Here is a 21,768-nt window from a genome sequence, read left to right as displayed (position 1 = left end):
ATCAACAAAGTCACAAAATGTCATGCAGCTTCTCTTTACTCCATACTTTTCTGACTGGCTGAACAAAGAGGGAGGACCTAGTGCAGGACTCTCGGGAAGCAAGAAAAAGTGGTAGCAGCACCATGCAGGGAACCCATGATTCCTCAACCATGGGGAATCCCTTCTGCCGAACACTTGATTAGCCTGCGAGGAGAGCAAGAAATAAAATTTTATTGTGTTAAGTACTGATAACTCTGGGCTGTTTACTTTAACAGCTAGCATTAATTGCTTGAAAAATATTCATTGTTTATATTAAAAGAGACCAATTTAAGATTTGAGTTCTTTAATCTTGAGCATGTTTTGTCTACCTTTCTAATGTTTTCCCCTCTTGGGTCATTTTTTCAGTTATTTCCTTGTTCATATCTTTCATTGGTATTTTTTTTTCTCCTGAAAAATATCCCCTGGGGGAAAAAGAATCTTTAGGTTCTATGGCATGAGTGCTTCAATCTATTTGTTCATTAGCTACCATTCTGCTTGAATTATGTAAACCTTCCACGCCTCAAACATCTCTGTTACCTGACGAACTAGAATCCAGTTCTAAAATCTGATTCTATAAATTGTAGTACATGTGATTATAGTTTGGTCTTAAAACCTTGAAATAATTTCTAGAAATTTGCAAACTCTGTAATTATCAGAAGAGTTCTGATCTTAAAATATGTTTCTACCTTTTTTTCTACTTATCTTTCTTTTAGTTGCTTTTTAATGATATATTATATGAAAATAGTGGTGAAATAGTGAAACTAGAACTGCTTGTCAGAAAAACATGAGATAAAACAGACCTCACATGCCCTCTTTCATGAGCGTATATAAGTTCAAGTGATTTTTCTGTTAAGATATTCATTTGGACGGGTGATTAAAAAAAACACTACAATAAACAACCGCCAAAAACACCTTACAAGAATTCTAGGCCACATGTTCCACATTTCCATTTGCCTTAACTTTCCCCATAAGAATATGATAACTCATGCAGAACTGAGTTAGAATCCTTAGTGTACATGATAAATATTAAGCTTTCAAAATGCAGTACTGCTAGCATTCTAATTTTAATTATCCAATGTACAAGACAAGTTAATCTTTCAGAGATAATCCTGCCTACTTTGAATAATAGCAAATCGGAAGTTATCAAACACCCAATCTAAAAATCTGAGATGTATCTGTAACACAAATAAAACTACTATGATAAAGGCATGTACAGAAGATTGTGATAGCCGAAAGGAAGACATATTAGAGAATAATCTAGTGGGTTGATAGCAGTTTCTCAGACAGTAAAAGAAGAATATCTGTTTAGGTCTGAGGTATAAAATGGAATGAGTTTTAAGAAAATAGATAAAGGACTATGGTCAAAATTAGGTGTCATGCGAAGTATCAGAAAATGAGGTTACAAATTGATAGAGGGTAAATTGTAGTGCCTGGGAGTAGAAGCGTTAAGTTCCCTGCCCAGATCTCTTTTCTTTGGATGGATGGCCTACTCATTTTCCAGCTCGTGTTAGTGTGGGCCACCAACACCTCGTTGTTGGGTCCTTCTCAGGAGAATCGCCCTTGGTCTACAAGAGTCATTCTGCCCACAAATGCTTGGGAGGTTACACTTTCCCTTCTGGAGGGTGATCCATTGCCAACGGCTGCTATGGAGTAAAAAAAGAAAGCCTGGCTTCCTTGTCTTGTGGGGACAGTTCTGTGGAGACATAGCTGATCTAGTGGGCTGTAGTATTCAGGCACTGGTCAGATGACTGGTCATTATAAGTGGTACTAAATAAGTGATTTTATATAAGCATTAGACTTATACAATTATGAGTATTGGTGAAGAAGTCTCTGGAAGACTGTTACTACTGCATCTGATGATAAATATGAAGTTGCCAAAAGTCATCCAACTGATAGTAAGAAAAAAAACGCAGACATAAAGTGGGAGAGAATAAGAAGGAACTGAAACTCATGCTAGAACCAACGAGCAAAAACTGAAAGCTTTATCTGTCTCCCGCTGCCTCCAACCTCAATGACACAGCTGGCCTGTAGATGAAGCTGGAGACCTGTATCAGGGAGCTTCACCTTCATCTGCTCCAGGACTCAGAGATAAGTGAAGGAGACCACATGGGAGCTGCAGTGGCTTTGGACCCAACCACCACTTCTTGCCAAGTGCGAGAGTCAGCAGATGGGGTACAATGGAAGCAATCTGCAACAGCACCCAGTGCCCTCCATTGACCTCCAGAGTAGAACAGCAGTTGCTTCACTTCTGAAAATTCTTACAAATTCCATGCATATTTCTCTTATGGCCAACCTTAAAGCCAAAGCCAAAGAAGGAAGAGGATTCAAAGAAACACAGTTTCAACCTAACTACATTGATATGGTACAGAAATCATCACAAGTTCCCATAGTATCAGCTGAACACACATTTTTACCTAGACTTTATGGAGCCTACAGCTGAGCACACAGTTAGACCTCGATTCTTCTGCAGATTCTGTTTCCCAATCACAGGCTTCACCTAAAAGCATGTATCAGCAAACCACTTGTTGCAAGAATTCTGTTTTGGTCTCTGCTTCTAGATAATACACTCTAAAGCAGTCCCCATCATGCTAATGGAGACTGGGAGATGTTGATGGCTATTTTTTTTTAATTGGAGGATTCAGTAAGGTAAATTATTGAAATCAAGATGCCAAAGGTTTTAAGGTGCACTAAAAAAAAAAATACTGCCAATTTAAATTATGAAGCAATGCTTCCAATCACTCAAAATTATTATTTTACATTTGTTGAAAAGTTATTTTTAGAATTAAACATTTACCTCTATCAGTTATCATTTTTATGATACCTTGTAAAAGGATAGAATGAAAATAAAATGGTTAAGGTATTTTCAAAACTTTTTCATAAGAAGTAAAAATTGAGTCACTTCCCAATTTGGGAATATCTGATTTTACATACGAAATCTTTGTCCATGCTGTCAAGAATGTTGGTAATACATTTCTTAAAGAACTGATAAAAAAACAAAAGCCATTAGTGCTCAAGAGCTAGATGTGCAGTCATATAAAGCTAGACTACTTCTTAAACTTCTCTTTAGGAATGTGGTTCTACCATTGTTCTTATTTTTCCTATCACTGACATCTATGCAAGTTATGATACTGGGGCACTTGAGATTTGGGCACAGATACTGATTACCTCCTCCTGACTGCCACCTGGCTGGCAGTGATTGTAAGAAGCTCTCTGATTGCAAACAAGTTAAAATGTGAAAAATTGAGTGATTAGAATTAATAAACTATAGTATCTGAAGAGGAATTGAAAATGGACAGATAGTAATTAGGAAAATGAGTTACACGGCATTTGGGTTAATCTAGACAAAAGATGACAAGGGCCTGTATTAGAATGTTAGCAGTAAATCAGAGGAAGGATTTGAGTTGCATTCAGGATGCAAAATGAGTGTGGATGTTTAAAGTAAAAAATCCTAAATGAAGATATTCTTGGTACATGTATATTAAAGGTTCTGGAGGTTATACCAAATTATACCAAATAAATACAGCTTTACAAATAGGAATGTATATAAAGAATAAAGCTCAGAGTCAGAAAGTTAAAGAACTTTTTGTGATTTTACAGTTCTTAATGAATTTGTAGATTTATACAGATATAGTTGAATCTGTTGCCAATATTAGGGTGTTAGAGCAACTCCCACACAAATTATTTACATTTATTAATTAAATACTGATGTTGAGCCTTAGCTTCTGGACAGACTCCTTATCTACAAATAAGGATTCCTGTCCTAAAACAACATACTTATGAGATATGATAATAATATTTTGTAATACAGTGTGAAATTGATCTACTCAATTATTATTATGGTTTAGATTTATTCTCTTCCACTTTATGATTAAATAAACAAATTGTATCTTGAAATATGTCCATTATTTATTCTTTTTATGCATTTTAGTTAGTTGAAGAAAACATCTTATTTGCATTAATAATACCTCCAGATATGTGTATATGTCTAAATCAATTATCAAGCAATATTGCATTGGTTATTTTAATATTTTACAATAACTAAATTCAACCTTTAAAACTTCAAAGACTTTGATTACCATAATATAGACTTCAAAGCAGATCATTTGACAAAAACATAATTTTATTGACAATATCTATTCCTAACACAATTTTTAAAATAATTTATAATTTGTTTAGTTGGAGCTTTGTTTCACCATACATTTTAATCTAAAATATGATTTTTCTTTTTTCTTTTCTTTTCTTCTCTCTCTCTCTCTCTCTCTTTTTTTTTTTTTTTTTTTAGAGAGAGAGAGAGGGAAGGTTAGGGAGGGCCAGAGGGAGAGAGAGAATCTTAAGTGGGCTCCATGCCTAGTGTGGATACTGATGTGGACTTATCTCACAATCCTGAGATCATGACCTGACCCAAAATCAAGAGTCAGATGCTTAACCAACTGAGCCACCCGAGAACTCCTATAAAATATGATTCTTTAGAGAAAAATTGCATGATCAAAATTTGAAACACCAAATTATGCAAGTTAATATATTAAGATAAGGAAAAATGTAGGTCTCTCACCATCCCCTCACATCATTTATGATTACCTCCTATAGGTGAGGCAAGTAGATACAATGTTAAACAAAAAACTAAGCTGAATAAAGCCTCACGTTTAGAATTTGTCAGTTCTTGCAGATACCGTTCACTTGGTTTCAAAAATAAGCTGTAAAGCATCTGTTAAGAATCAAATGATTTCCATCTGTCACCACATGCGTCTGTCATGCATATATTTATGTAAGTGTTTTTTATTTATCACAATTTCAAGCATATGTAAAAGAAAATAAAATAGTTCATAAACCTATTTACTCATCGTCCAGCTTCAGTATTATCAACCTTTATTCATTCATGGCTTAATATAATGTTTTCTATTACAATTATTATTAACTACCACCACCACCATTTGAAGACCATTGTTATGTGTTAGTGTATCAGTTAAAGTTCTTAGTTGTCATTAGTAGAAAAAAACCTAACTAATTTAAGTGGGGAAAAGGGTTACTTGATAAAAATAAAATATAGAAGGATCAAAAAATTCTTGGAGATAAAACATTCAGGAGCACTGCCAAAAATCACAGTAAAGCTTCCTTAATCATCACTGAAAATTAAGTGTAGCTTCTATCTTTACCATAATCTTGCCAAGTAAACTTGACATAGGCTTTTATTCTATACGCCTCTAGCTTCAGTGATGTGATTAGCAATATCTAGCACACATGCCTCTGCATACTTGCAAGAAAGATTAGAAAAACTGGTAACTGGTTTCTGTGGTGGGAGGTGTTCTAAGAATCACAATGTGGGACATTTCTTAAATATAGAAAACTAGAGCAGGTGCTGGAAGATGAAAGAGGAGCACTAATCACTCCATTCAGGCATCAGGCACTGGGCTACATATTTTACATGAATTCTTAGTCAAATTTGTCTATAAGTCTCTTTCCTCACTTTAGAGAGAAAGTGATTAAAATTAAATAAGTTTCTCAAGGTTATATAGCCACTCAATAATGAAACTTGGATAGCAATAAAGGTCTATCTGATCAAAGTCTCTGTTAACCACTGCACTGGTTTTGAATTAAAAAAGACTATTTACAAAAGCCATCTGCTGTAATCAAATTCATCTTCTTGCAATAAGACCGTGAGAGTTAAGGAGAATGTTCAAGAAACTTGTCTGAAGTCCTAGTACAAGCAACCTTAGACAACCTTTACAGCAGAGCAGACTACCTGATAGGAGTTTGATAAATAATGGTGCCTACAGTTATTCATGCTGCCTACTAATTTGGGGAAACTGGTATCTCTAAATTCAGAGTCCATCTTAACTATTAAACTTATTCTAGAATTTACTCAGGATACCAAAATTGGAAGATCAATAAAATATCTAAGACAAACAACCAAAACTCCAGAGAACAAAATGGAAATGGCACTTAGCCAAAGATTGTTGGGAGACAAGACATTCATCTCTTCCCAAGGAAGAACGCTTGATTTGTTGCTGCATTTGCTTGAAATCAATCTCAGACATTCAGACTGAAAGGAACAATGACTCCATAAAAAATCAATACAAGTTAATGAAGCTTATACACTTGAAATTATGTCAGAGATTTTCTATATTCCTGTGTTCACATACCTATAGATGTATATAGACAAGTACACATAGGAAGGTAGAAGGCTAGAGGAGTACATTAAAACTGGGGGAAAATCATCTGAGAAGAATTTGTTAGTCTAAGAAATTTTCATTATCAAAATTATATGTACAAAGACTTCTTCCTCCCATGTTCTTGAAGGACCTATTTTTGGATAAGGTAAAATAAAACTAAGAAAAAAAATTTTAAGTATCTTATAAAATTGTCAGTCATGTTGTTATATACTGTACTTATAATGTTTTTTGCACTTATCAAGTTACTTATCATGGAGGGAACATTCATAGAAATGGAATTTTGAAGTATAAGGAAATGCATTAAAGCTTTTGGTTCCATTATGCTTTCTAGAGTCATACAAAACTACAATATGACAGTTGTATATGAAAATAGCTACTCCCCTACATATTATTTCATTAATATTCTCTAATATAATAAATTTCAGATGAGTTTTAAATGAGTATTTCTTTTATTTCTATTGAGCTATTATATTTTATATATGTGTTATGTTTTTCATTTGAATTGCCTGTTCACATCCTTTCCCATTTTCTATTAGAGTGCTTGTGTGTATGTGTGTCTATGTTTATTGCTGTTTAAGAACATTCTGTGTATCAAGAAAAATATAGATTTGGTATTTATTGCAACATTTTTCTATTTGTTTATTTTCCTGTTATATGTTTGTTTTTTTATATATTTAATTTGGTGTAAAGATGTTTTAAACATGTGGCCAATTCTAACATCTTTTCATTAAAGATTCCGGAATTAATCTTAAAATTTAGAAAAGTTTTCCCTGTCTCTTATGTAAATATCCACTCACTTATATTTTCTTCATATATTGTGAGTTTATTTCTCATTGACAATTTAAATTTTTATAAAAAATTCACTTTTATTGCAGTTATATATTTGTATATGTGTATACTGCATATAATTTACATTTTCCCCAATAGTTAGCCATTTGTCAATTTATCATCTAAATGTAATATTTACTTTCTATTTGACCAATCATACTTTGTTTTCCCCTTTTCTCTCTTCTTGTTTATCTTTTAGATTCATCACACATCATTATTATCAAAATTTTCCATTTTTCCATTTTCCATTTATGCATTTTTTGGGGGTACCCTAAACACTATACAACAAAAATTCTTACTGTCTTACAGTCCAATTACTTTTTTTTTTCAGTCCAATTACTTTTTACAAATAATTACTTCTTCAGTAATACTAGTATCTGTTTTTAAAGAATTATGAAACTAGGTGGCTTTGAAGAATTTGCATAACTTTTGGGCATACAGCCTGCTGAATATTTATTTTGTTTTCATTAGTTTTAGTTTTTTTTTAGTGTAATAATGTCAGTAAACTATAGAGCAGATTAAAAGACAGATTTTCTTCCTCCATGAAGAGAACATGTACCTATTAAAATCTGAAAGAGTGAAAAGCTATTTCATCCTAAAGTCATTAGATAGGCCAGAAAGGTGGGAGCTCATATAGTAGATGGGCATATTGTCAGTGTCTTTGCTATGTATGGAGTTAAAACTCCAGGGTAAGAAGGGCACCTATGCTGAAGGAGACAAGAACTCCCTCAATATGAAGTTAATATGAAGTATGGAAGACTGATTAAGGAAATAATATATTGTCAGAGAAGAGAGTTACAAGTGTGATAAAAAGGAATGGCTGTAGCAATCTCTGTGTGGTTGGTTTAGAATTGAAGTTTTTCAGTGTGAATTCATGGAACTAAAAGATGGAATAAAGGAAGGGAGGAATTGAGGGAAGGGGGAAGAGGAAGAACAAAAAAAATGAGAGGAAAGAAGGAAAGGAGAGAGAGAGAGAAGAAAAAGAGAGAGAGGAAGAGAAAAACAAAAAGGGGCCTATGTTGTACAGTTTAGTACTATCTAGAAGATCTCAAAGTAGGGACCTACTTTGATCTTTTGATCTTATTATAAAATAAGATCATCTGACACCTATATCTTAGTTTCTGAATAACATTCTCTACTAATAGAAACTAGAATTTCTCAGATAAACGGTTGATTCCAAGGCAGCCACAGGAAAGTACAAGATAAGCCCGTAAGTAAGGAAGTGCTCAGAGAATGACAGAAATATGTTGATCCAATTACCCATTGCTGCATGACAAGCCACTCCAAACTCAATAGTTTGAGACAATTTATTATTATCTCTCATGGTGATAGAAGCTCAGCTGGGTGTTTATTGTGTAGGATCTTTTCAAGTGACTGCAAACAAATAGCATCTGGTACTGGAATCATCTGAAGGTCTAACTAGACTAGATGTCCAAGACGGTGCACTCAAATAACTGGTAACTGATGCTGGCTATTGTTTAGGAGCTCATCTTGGGATGAATGCCTACACATGTCTTTTCCATGTGGCTTACCAAGTGGTTTCTGCATTTCGAGAAGAAACATTCTAAGAGCAAGCATTTCAAGAGAACAAGGCAAAGCTACAAGACTTGGTATGACTTAGTTTGGAAGTAATGTGGTGTCACTTGTGCTGCATTCTATTAGTCACCAAGGGCAAACTCAAATTCAACGTGAAAGGGAACTATACAAATACCTCCTGTAAATACCAGGAGACATGGTTCATAGGCAGGCCATCTAGATATCACAGTCTGCCTTTCAATGACTTATATCCCTCCTATCAGCAAAATACATTAATTCACCTCAATGACTAACTCCCACCCCCCTCCCAAAATCTTACTTGAGGCAGTATCAGGCTCAGGTTTGGTATTCCGGTGCAAATAGTCCTTGGAAGTAGTTCCTCAGGTGCATTTTCTAAAGTGCAGGTCGCCAGCATGACAAACACTAGTTTAGGTAAAATATGAAATACATTTAACTGATTGACTTTATATTATAACACCAAAATCACATATTATAAATTGAAAGATAAAGTACTACCAAATACCGGAATTAAATTAGAGATGTTTAAGAAAAATGAAATGGTTTCATAGCAAAATAAAAACTGGAAATACAGAATTTAGAAGTAGATCAAAGGTTGGTAAACTTTTCTGTGAAAGGCCTAGAGATGTTTTAGGCTTCGCAGGCTACCTACAGTCATTGTCACATATTCTTTTCTTCCTTTTCTTTTTATAATCGTCAAAAATGTGAAAATCATTCTGAGCCTGTGAGCTGCATAAAGAGAGCCCAAGAGTCAGACTTGACCTGCAGACTATTGTTTGCCCATCTCTGTGTTAGATCAATAATTAGTAGGTATAAGAATCATGAAAGAAATATAGCAACTTTGGTTATATGAACTGTGTTTTAAAAATAAATATGCAGTGTTTATGAGCAAATTTCTATCTTAAATATTTCTTAGTTGTATACGGGATCTATATCTCACATATAGGGAAGCTGAAAATATATCTGGTTATTATAAAATCCTTAAGTCAAATTACGATTTATAGCAATTATAAAATTAGTTACCATACTTCCTCAGGAAAGTGCTCCTTCGGTTTTTTAAAGAATTGAAAAGGCAAATGTAAGGGTAATACATTTTAATATCAATCCCAACCATAACGTTTTCTGTGATGTATTTCTCCAGTATATAATTTGCTTTCATACTACTCCTGTTTAGTTACTAAATATTTCACTTGAACTGCCGAGGGCTGTTCATCTAGGAGGCAGTCTGCTGAGGAAGCAGATGCAAATTGTGCTTGGTCATCAAGCTCCTGGACTTTCTAATGGACAGACTCGGAAAGTTATTTAGGCAAGGACTGGCATTTTCCTATTTGTTATTGAACCTGGAGTTAACTGACTGCTTCCTGACTTTTAAGAATTAAACTGTTGGAAGGAAAAGCTTCTCAAATTGTCTGCCACGATGGAAATCAGTTCTAAATACAATTACTCATAGGTTTCCGCAGAGTTTGACTTCATGTCAGTGTAAAATTCTTTCCTCTGAGGGAAAGGGACAGATGAATGGCAGTGAGCACAAAAGACCTTACTTGTTATTATCAAATCAAAAATCAATGTGTTTCTCTTGAGGCAGAGTCACATTTTGGTTAAGAGCACAGGCTTTGGAGGCTGAAAACCTGTGTTCAAAACTTGTCTCTGCAGCTTTGCTATGTGGGAGAAATTGGGCAAATTATGTCTTCCGTTTCCTTATCTGTAAAATGGGGAAAACAAAAGTATCTTACATGGGATTCTTGAGAGGATTCCATGAGTTAATACAGAAAATCCTTGCAGAAGAGTACCTGAACTTTCACGGTTTAAAAAGAAAAAAAATTGTAGGCTAAAATGGCAATGGAAAGCTCTCAGATTGCAGCCATTTCATGAGTGGCTTTTATGATTTCTGCCATTCCTATGTTCCACCTTCTTGAATTTTCCTCTTAACAATTCTTCCATCATTAATATTTACCTGATATTTTTATGTATATTCCAGTAAAACATAGTTTAAATGGAAGCTTAATATCACATTTCTAAGGGAAAATCAGTGTTCTTGACATAGATACAAGGTAACAAATGTTAAAAATAATAGTTTTTATTTTCAACTGCTAGATAACGTTGACTGCCAAATGCACTGAGCGCTCTCCTTGCTGTCTCACTGATTAAAAGAAACATCATCAAGTGTTAGAGTGATGTCAGAAACAAGTTGGAACCAAACTGAGGTCTTCTGCTTGATAAAAATCACACACACACACAAAAAAAGGGGAAATAAGTAGGAAAGAGAGTAACTTTTTAGACTAAGTAATTCATGTTCTTTTAATGTTTTTCTGTGCACCACTTAAAATTATAGCTCCCACACTTTGGAAAACATTACTATGCAGGGAGGTTTAAGGAGACCCTTAGGGGTGCCTGGGTGGCTCAATCGGTTAAGGGTCTGCCTTCAGCTTGGGTCAGATCTCAGCATCCTGGGATTGAGCTCCACATAGGGCTCCTGGCTTGGAGGGAAACCTGCTTCTTCCTCTCCCTCTGCTTGCCCTTCCCCCTGCCTGTGCTCTCTCTCTCTGTATATCAAGTAAATAAATAGCATCTTTAAAAAAAAAAAAAAAAGGAGACCCTTAGACTTTCACTGGAGTCTGACATGAGGATACAGTTAAGACAAGTACTGTTTCAACTCCATAATCTAGAAGAGGGAACATTGCATGCAAATCCACCAAATCAGGTACGTTGCATTATCATTAAAATCACTGGGTTTAGGAGGGGGTAAAATGGCTGGAGAGCTCCTCAGTCATACCGTACAGGACTTTGAATTCCAGGCAAGGTAGGCTACAAGCAATAAACACCATGGAAAGAGGCCAAGGTCATCGGCACAGTTCATGCGGCTCAGTTCAACACAGCATAGGACTCAAGAAGGCAACCCTGGGATGCGGGAACACAACTGCCTTATTAGTCACTGTGGCAATAAAAAGGAACCGACATGTCACTGTCATAAAAGGCAAAATTGAAGAGAAAAAGTAAGGAAGAGAAGGAAATGATGTGTACTGAGTTTCAAGGTCAGAGGACAGGGAGACTGCTGGTGCTAGGGCAGTGAAGGGAAATTCAAAGAGAAAGGGGCTAAAGGACAACATGATTTTTGGTCTTAACAACATTTTTTTTAATTTATTTTTTATTGGTGTTCAATTTACTAACATACAGGTCTTAACAACATTGAATTTGAGATAATGATGTGATAATCAAGTGCATAGCCTCGGTGACAGAAGTTGGTTTTACATACACACATTAACCTGAAGAGATATTAGCCTAAAAAACATGGTAAACGATAAATAGGATAGAAGAAGCAGCGAAGGGAGAGCACATAACGTGTCGGGTGGGAATACCGACCAACGCTAATGATGGAGGCAGCCTGACCAGCCCAGCGGTGGAAGGAGGGAGACATCAGCATCCAGTGCAGTCTCTTGGGACCAAAAAGGGAAAGAAGTTCAAAGGAAGATTGGATTCTCTAGTGCTTAGTGCTACATAGAGAGAGGTCAAGTGGATTAAGAAAATGTGAAACACTGGATTTGACAAATAAGAGGTCATTTATAGTCCTTAGAAGACATAGTGATGAAGGCAGATAAAGGCTAAAATAGGTAACAAATGAAAGAAAAGAGAGTCAGAGAGTATAAACTATTAGACATGACTAAACTACTTGTATATTAGAGTTTTCCCTGCCAAACTGAAGTTCAAGTGCCTTACAGGCAGATACCAAAAATAATCACACACATTTTCATCAGTTTATATGATACCTTACAAATTGAGAAGTATTCAACATTTTATCATGAACTCATTCATTCATTCATTCATTCATTCATTCATTCAACTGCTATTTATTATTTACTGTATGCCTCTCACTCTGTTAGGTGTTTGATAGGACACAGACCTGCCTCCTGCCCCAGGGTCTCCCAGACTTCTAGTGGAGACAGCATAATAATCAATTAATTACCAAATAATTACAAAGTGTGAGAGTCGCCAACAGGATTATATAATCCTTCAGGGGAAAGAACCCAACTCTGTGTCTGGAAAGCTAAGTGAAAGCTTCCTGGATAATATTTCTTATTAAAGGCATCAGAAAAAAGTCAGTAGTAACTGAAGAATCATCAAGAAAAAAAAAATTGCATTTTTAAAAGGTCACATCTTCTTCAGGGAAACCTTTTCCTCCAAGAATTTGAGAACTGACTCTGTATTACACTTCCATCCTTGACTGCCCTTCCCCCAAAACAAAGAGTTTCCAACATCAGGGGCTCCTAGGTGACCCAGTTGGTTTAGCATCGGACTCTTGATTTTGGCTCAGGTCCTGATCTCAGGGTCATGAGATCAAGCCCTGTGTTTGCTTGAGTTTCTCTCTTGCCCCTCACCCTGAGTTCTCTCTCTCACTAAAATAAATACATAAAAATTCTCCACCATCATCAAAACCAAAGATCCAAGACTTAAATCATATTCATTGACCCCATCACAGCTTATAGTGTCACACGGGCTGTGCTCTTCCTTTTAAAAGTAATGTACTTACTTGTTGAATAGCAAAGACAAGTCTTTGTGAGTTCTTGCAGCAGTTATTTTTTAAAACTGAGACTACAAATGACAGTAGGTCTATGTAGTTTGTGATTCATTCGTACATGGACTAATTTAAAACCAGGGAAGGAGGTTTGTATTGGAAATTGATAAAATTGTATGCAGGGATGAAGCATCAAATACTTTGCTCTTGATGATAGGTTTGAATTCGGTTGCAAAGACACATAAATTCTCAGTGGTACTGCATAGTCACACACAGGAACATTCTCCTTAACCCCTTAAATGCTGAAATGCAGATAAAATGATTAGGAAATCCCTCACCTTCCCCACATTTTCCTTCAGCATCAAAATACTCAGGCCTTGGGTGCCTGGGTGGTCAGTCAGTTAAGTGTCTGCCTTCAGCTTGGGTCATGATCCCAGGGTTCTAGGTTCTAGCCCAGCGTCAGGCTCTCTGCTCAGTGGGGACCCTGCTTCTCCCTTTCCCTCTGCCCCTCCCCCCAACTGGTGTGCACACACACTCTCTCTCTCTCAATCTCAAATAAATAAAGTCTTTTTAAAAAACAAAACAAAACACTCAGGCCTTGGCTTTTTAGTCTAATTTAATTAAGGAAATTAAAAGAAACAGATTTGAACTTTCATTCAAAAAACTCAATTTGGATTATTACTGTGAAATATGTTTACTCTTCAGAAGGCACAGGCTTCAGATGATTTGATAAAAGCTAAGAACAAATCTTGTTTATTCTATAAAGTATTAGGACATTAAGACTATAAGCATGCCTTTGATCACTTCAAACCCTGCTAACAAGTCTTGGACAACTCATATAGCCAGTAGGATCAAGCCCAAACTATTTTGACCTGGAAGCCACAGCCCCACAGTCAAACTCGAACATGTCATTTCAAGTACACATCCCAGTGCTCCTGTCCTGCCATCTCTTACACCAATTTTGTTCTTTCTAGCTTCTGTGATTAATACAACTTGCCTTCCTATCTGGTCGAATCCCCTTAACCTCCCCATACATTTAACTCAAATTTCTCCACAAAATCTTTTCAGTCTACTCCGATTTAAAATGACCTTTCTCAAAAAAAAAATAAATAAATAAAATAAAATAAAATAAAATAAAATGACCTTTCTCTCTGAACTTCTAAATAGCAATTACCTGTATCATTTGGCAATGTAAATAACAAAATCATGAAGTCCTTTATATTCGTAAGACAGTGGCTAACTTTCATTGAGTGGGGATTTCTGATGACCCGTCTTCTTCCCCAGGCCTTAGCTTCTTGCAGTTCTGTTCATCCTCCTTTACCATCCCTTTTATTGTTCTTATCTACAAAATCCTGTTCAATTTGTGGAGTAGGGTTCTTTTTTTTAAAGCTTGCCTTCTAAAAACCATGCCTAAGAACTTTATTTTATCCCCAAACACTTATTAAGGTATTATTTTAAACCACTGTTTAAGATAAACTCTGGGTATAGCTGCTTAAAATTATATAAACTGTATAATTTTATAATTATATGTAATGATAAATAATAAACTATAATTATACACAAATTAAATAAATATATAGAATAAATTGTATTTAATTATAAATAATAAATTATATAATCCTAAATTCATATATAATAACTAGTTTGATGCACACACACACATATATATATATACACACTCATGTCTTAAAACTGGTCAAATAATAGCACAAAAGCAAACACCTATAATTCACACACACATACATACACACATACACACAACCAAGCCTAGATTTTGAGCTTCTAACTACAAAGCTTTTATTACAATTACAGTGCTCACTCCCCTCCAATTCATGGCCCTCCATGAGATGAAGAAAAGAAAGATTTCTTGGGGACCTTCATCTCTGCCCAACAATGGACCACTCAAACAAAAATCACAATTCAGTAATGTAGCTTACAAACTTCCTAAACACAGGATGACACTTTTTCCCTCGAACCAGTGCTGAGATGAATCTGTCTCTCCATTCGATTTAATTACTGAGCCTTGTTTAGGGTTTTTCCGGGGCAGGTAGTTTTCTTTTGGAGCAATGGGCTACAGAGCTGACACAGGTAGATTTATATAAGGGGATAAATCTGGACAAAACAGTACACAGCAGTTCAATTAACCTGTTTCAGGGGAGCCTAATGTAATTGCAGAAATGCAATCACTTCAGCTGAGGTTATAAGATTTGAAGCTAACTTTATTATCTGAGGTTAAATGCATCAGTGCTAGATGTTCCTTCAGCAACTTAACTCAGTACACAACCAACCAACAAATAGCTGAGTAATAATTGACAACAGAAGACTCTAGTAGCTGTCTAGACTCCCCAAATTAAATGGTAATAATAATATTCAGAAAACTCAAATCAATAAAAAGTCTTTCAACCTTTGGCTTTTGATTCTAATATGTTAAAGAAAAGATTGAGAAGCGAGGAGTAGGAGTTAGATAAAAGTCACCAAGTGTCAGATTTAGGGAAGACAAGTTTGACCGGGTATATGTAGGAATCATTATGTGACTGGAGAAATGTTTACTTTTCCCCATGAGTAGAAAGATCTGTTTCTAAGAAGGAAAACCTGGAAGAGGATAGGACATTTTACAAAATGAATTCTTACTCCCTTGGCATGTGGATTGTACCATTCCAGCCTAGAGGGCTGTCTTAACTTTTCAGTGTTTCAGACAAGTGGCTTTCTGTAACAGAATCACGACAGAACAGGGAGGACCTTGCAATGCCCTTAACCAGCTGCATCAGACTGGGTACCCCTTGAGACTCCCCGTCACCTAGGGGTAGAGATCCCATCTCGCCAACTGTATTTTTTCTAAAATACTAAGTTCTCCTGTAATAGTTGGCTTCTTTATAATAACAATGCACATTTATGAAGAGTACTCTTCCTACTACTAGTCATTACATTTGTGACCCTTAACAATGCTCTAAGCTAAATTCATTCTCACCTCATTTACGGATATGGAAAATTTAATGACTTGCCTAAGGTCACATGGCTGGTAAGTGGGATCCAAACTCAATTCTACATTATTCTTGTTCTTTAGCATTGTGTTTTATATAGCTGCACACAATTCCACTACAATGGCCTAGAAAAGTACATTTTTTCTTGTTGTAGTTTCCAAAAACATCCACGGAATATTTTTTTCCCTCATCTAAAGTCTACCTAATATCAGATCAGAATTTAAAACGTGGGAGGTAAATATTTTAGTCATATGAAACATATAAGGCACATCATTCATATTTCCTTATGAATGAATGAGATCAACTCACTAGAAGCAAAATAAATGCAAGATACAATTTCACTTCCTTGACTAGCAATTCAAAAGTTTAATAATAAGACTTTGTGAAGGAAATAAGTATCTGTATGCCTTGTTTGTGTTAGTAGAAATCAAATATTTTTGTAGGGAAATTTAACAATAGTCATCAAAATTTAAAATGACATTACCATTGACTCAGGATTTTCAATTTGTTTATTTATTTAATTTTTTTAGGATTTGTTTATTTATTAGAAAGAGAGAGAGAGTGCAGGCATAGGGGCAAAAGGAGAAGGGGAGAGAGAAAGAAAAGCAGAACCTGATACAGGGCTCAATCTCAGGACCCAGAAATCAATCACTACCTGAGCCAAAATCAAGAGTTGGTTGCTTAACCAACAGCCCCATGCATTTTCACTTTAATGAAAAAGTTTACTTAAATATGTGTGTATGCACGTATATACATATGTACATAGGTATCTACACACATTGTATATGCATCCACATATATGTATATATACATATGCATACATGTACATGCACTCAAATATATTTGCTCTAACATTGTCTTATTAACAATGAGAATAGGGGATCCCTGGGTGGCGCAGCGGTTTGGCGCCTGCCTTTGGCCCAGGGCGCGATCCTGGAGACCCGGGATCGAATCCCACGTCGGGCTCCCGGTGCATGGAGCCTGCTTCTCCCTCTGCCTGTGTCTCTGCCTCTCTCTCTCTCTCTGTGCGACTATCATCAATAAATAAAAATTTTTTAAAAATTTGAAAGAAAAAAAACAATGAGAATAAAAGGAAATGTTTATCATTTGAAGAATGATTAAATGAATCAGGATACATACACACACTGATATATTTCCAAGATAAATAATTGAGGGAGAAAAGCACAATAAAATCAGTATAAATTTAATAAAATATCTTTTGCTTAAAAATTAGTCATATGCATATATTTTTTCGTAAAAGATATGAAAGAAAATAATTCTTATATTGGAGGAGAGGATTCAGGAGAGTGGGGAAAGATGCTTATTTCTCATACAGTACCATTCTGTACAGTCACGAGTGGTAACTATGTTCATATTTTACTCCCTATCTAGTGTCATTTACTTACAACAATATTTTTCATAATGGATGTCTAATGTCTAAGTTTGTCGCAGATTCCATAATCTGCTCTCCAGCAGAGAGAGGATAGTTCATACCATGTTAGACTGTTAGTATTTGCATTTTTCAAAGTTTATGGACTCTGTAATCTGATGAGACTAATAATTTCACTTCTTTGACTGGGAAGCACATCCTGGCATTTAAAAATCTCAAGCATGAAATGGTTAGAAACAGCTGCCAAGCCTGAAAGTAAAATAGATGTCTGAGTCCTTCAAAATACACCTTCAAACAAACTCTGTAGGTATGATTGCTTCCAGTCCAATGATACCTGCAATGTTCAGGCCTAGATGTGTTTCAAGGTAATTTCTAGAACTACATCCCCACTTGTGTTTGTGTTTGCTTTGTGTATTGCACAGGAGATGCCATAGAACATCAGCAGAACTAATGGAAAAGAGTGTGTATTAAGGTCAGTCCTTCAAATCATAATCACTATTTTGCTGCCCAGCAGAAACCAAGTCTCGACAGGAAGTAAAAGCCTTGGAAATACATCTAGATAGTTGAGGAAGCAGATTCTTATACATTGCAGAGAGAGTACTTGGACCCTAGGTCCACCAGAAGTTGCTCCACTTTGTATTTATCTGCCAAAGTACACTCCCTAAGAAGAATCCATCATTTTGATATATTACAAAAATGATTTCAGGGATACTCATGAGGGGGAAAATCTGAGAAATGGATTTCTTTTGGAGAAAAATGAAGAAATTAAAATCGTCAAATTACTTAGAGGAGAAAGAGAGATGTTTGCGATAATAATGAATATCAGGATGGGTGCCAAAGGGTTGTATGATTAATACTTGGATAGAAATTAATGCTTTGATAGAAACTTCTAACTTAAATAAAACTAGCTGTCTTCTATCTATTCACTGGGGGTTTTAATTGAAGGTGACGACAGTGGAATACAACGGTGTAGATGGCAGATCTTAGATGACACTCCTTGGAAACAGAGCACAGTCACTGCCATGCTAGTTAAATTTCCTCCAAGTCACATTAGAGTATTTAAGAAAAGAAAAAAAATTAAATGGTTAAAAAAAAAAAAAAAACATTCTAACAAGAGTGATTTCAGTTGACGGTGAGTGATTTTTTTTTTTTTTAATCAACAGCTTCATAAGTGGTCAGAATAGAAACTATCTGGGTCATTGTCGATCTTTAATGATGTCAAATATCTGAAAGATTAGTCAAATGGAACCTCATACCACAGAGTAAGATACCACAAAATAAAAGGCAGTTGTTTGTTTGTTTATACCTCTTCAAACTAGCAAAACAATGCCGAGACCTCATAGTCCAAATAATTCAATCCGAATATCAGGTTTGGGGGATCCCTGGCTGGCTCATTGGTTCAGTGCCACCTTCAGCCCAGGGTCTTGTCCTGGAGACCTGGGATGGAGTCCCACCTCGGGCTCCCTGCATGGAGCCTGCTTCTCCCTCTGCCTGTGTCTCTGCCTCTCTCTTTCTCTGTGTCTCTCATGAATAAATAAATAAAATCTTAAAAAAAATAAACAAAATGAAATATCAGGTTTAAAGGCGCAGATAAAAGCTCACATTCCCTTTCATGCCTTCCCAATGCCTACGGGCAGAGTAAAGCTCCTCACCTCTGAAGTACACACAGAAATGTATCTGTGCTCCCCTCCTCCCCAACTCACCCCCCATACATACACATATGTTAATTTTCATATATATGTAAATTTGCCTAGCTCAATCTTTACCGTGTAAGATACTTGTGCTGGGTATCATCTGTCAACCTCTGTATAACTTCCATCCCTTCTGTGCCCTGCAACATGTGCTGCTGCAATTTCCATGAGCTATGCTTTCCAAAACTCCCTTTATCTTTTGATTGTCATTCGTGTTCCCCAGGCTTCCCCAGGGCAGGACACAGAAGAGTGGGAACAGAAAGACTTAGCATGCTTCTTTCCCCCACTCCCTCCTTACTTGTCCACAGGCCTGGGAATGCTATCATTCTCTAACATCACATCTCTGGTTGGATGGATCCTAGTTCCATGGCTTCAGCTCTTACCCCTCTTGTCCTAGGAGCAGGTAAGATCTTCCCACCGCTGCAACTCCCTGGTCTGCACAAACACTGGCTTGTCCTCTTAACCCTGCCCATATTTAATAAACAGTTCTTGCATCAAGTATTCTCAAACCCTTCTGAGGAGCCGTCCATTTCCTACTTCACCCTGGCAGTTTCCTTCCAGAGAGGAGAATTTTAGGTGTTCATTAACTTTATGCTCCCAGAACTTAACACAATGCCTAGAAGAGAGTGGGCACTCAGTAAATGCTTTTGCAATGCATGAATGGATAAATGAAAACTACCAGGGTAGCTACTGTGTAAAAACTGTAAGTATAAACGATGCTTACTGCGATGAAGTTTACAATCTAAGGGGGAAAGCAATGCACAGGTGCAGAAATTCAGATCACCGTTCAAAGCTAAACCTGGTAAGTAAGGAATCACAAGCCTTCACGTTCAGATTCCAAAACCGGTGTAATTCTTTACTGTTAGTGGGGAAAAGTTACCTAATACTAGGTTAAAAAAATATGTGTAAAAAATAAAATAAATAAAATAAACAAACAACCAAAAAAAAATATGTATATATACACACACACACACATATATTCAACAATCTCACAAACTCCCCACAAGGTAAACCAAGTAAGATAAAACAACGACAATCCAATAATTCTCTGCCTCAGGGGTGTGCCGGCAGCTTTGATTAGTTAATATTTATAAAGCACTTTGAAGATGAAAAGTGCTAAACACTATCTAACAGCCCTGTAAATGCAAATGTGTCAGGTCTTATGAAATTTAACAGAAATTAGAGAGTGACAAACTACACACAAATAAAAAATGCTCAACTAAGGCTTTGCATTTAAAGAGGCCAGATGGGGGAGAAAAGACATTTCCCCCAGGGCAGAGAATCAAGCTAATCTAAACCCCAGCCCCACCCCCAGCAACACACACACACACTGCTGAAATGTTTAATTTAAAGCCTGAAAGATGATGCACTTTGTAACAGCATGTAAATCAATGTTTTATTAAAGCCGATGAATTACTATGCAGAAAAATGCAAATCACAATAAAACACATCACGAGCAGACTCAACCCTGCTCTGTTCTCAGTAGAGTAATTACCAGGCCTTGCTTTGGCAGATGGGGGTAGAGTTTAACCAGGGCTGGGCAGCTCCATCTCCTGCTTGCCTGTGGAAACCACAGATTATCCCAATCATTTCGCTTCAGCCTCAGAAGTACAAATAGTCAAATGTTCCCCCACTGCCATGTGTTAAGTTACATTTAAAAAAATGCTATGCTTTTCCCTCCATTGACTTTAATTACACTTTAGCCTAAGAGGCTTGCCTGGCCGGATGACTTTTTTTTATACAAAAGAGAGGAGCTTACAACACCACAGCATTTCTCTTTAGCTTGTCCATCAGTTAGAAGGCTTACATTTAATATCTTTAAGCTTGTCTGTCTGCAGACTGATTTTATTTATTCAGAATACACACACACACACACACACACATGCACACTTGTGCCCTCTTGACATCCGATGAAAGAGCTAGAACTATGGCTTTAATTCCAGAATGATTTTTTCAGTGCTTAGGTCAGGACCTGAGCTCAGGTTAACTTTTTTTTTTTTTTTTTTTTGCTGTAGACAGAAAAAGGTGTCTAGGTGATGAATCCTTTTTGAAGAATACTGAAATGGTAATAAATAATATCCACTGAAATTAAATGCAAACATAAAGGGAAAAGGGTAGAAAAGAATGGAGCAAATGCAATGCAAAATGAGTTCTGAAAAATATGTCAAAAAATATATAAGAAAGGAGACTGGGATCCCTGGGTGGCTCAGTGGTTGAACATCTGCCTTTGGCCCAGGGTGTGATCCTGGAGTCCTGGGATCGAGTCCCACGTTGGGCTCCCTGTGTGGAGCCTGCTTCTTCCTCTGCCTGTGTCTCTGCCTCTCTCTCTCTCTCTCTCTCTCTCTCTCTGTTTCTCATGAATAAATAAATAAAATCTTTAAAAAAAAAGAAGAAGAAAGAAAGAAAGGAGACTAGTAGATCAATTCTGAAAAACTTTTGAAAGTGCAAGTTTTCAGTTAAGGGGGAGAGAGGAAGAAGCAGAAGCTATTATTGTCATTATAATCCATAATCTTATTTTGTATTTGGGACTTGTGAAACTCGTATTTCAAAGAAGGCCTTCAAAGGTTTCACTGCTATGCATTTTGTTAAATAAATACGGCAGGATAAATAAAACACAGACAATAAT

The 21,768-nt window shown here is 36.2% G+C and overlaps 1 long non-coding RNA gene across 4 annotated transcripts in view; it reads right to left on the bottom strand.

Moving 5' to 3' along the window:
* Nucleotides 1–21,768, bottom strand: part of LOC140624701 (uncharacterized) — a 360,972-nt gene that overhangs the window by 70,704 nt on the left and 268,500 nt on the right. For 3 of the 4 annotated variants that reach the window (XR_012024164.1, XR_012024160.1, XR_012024161.1), the window contains exon 7: nt 8,872–8,975. The exons of the other annotated variant lie outside the window; for it this stretch is intronic. This is a non-coding gene — a long non-coding RNA (uncharacterized lncRNA). The remainder of the gene's footprint in view (nt 1–8,871; nt 8,976–21,768) is intronic. 4 annotated transcript variants of the gene reach the window in all.

This window comes from Canis lupus, chromosome 35 (genome assembly GCF_048164855.1).
Source record: "Canis lupus baileyi chromosome 35, mCanLup2.hap1, whole genome shotgun sequence".
In the NCBI taxonomy this organism is placed as follows: Eukaryota; Metazoa; Chordata; class Mammalia; order Carnivora; family Canidae; genus Canis; species Canis lupus.
This window is presented reverse-complemented; position numbering and strand designations above follow the sequence as displayed.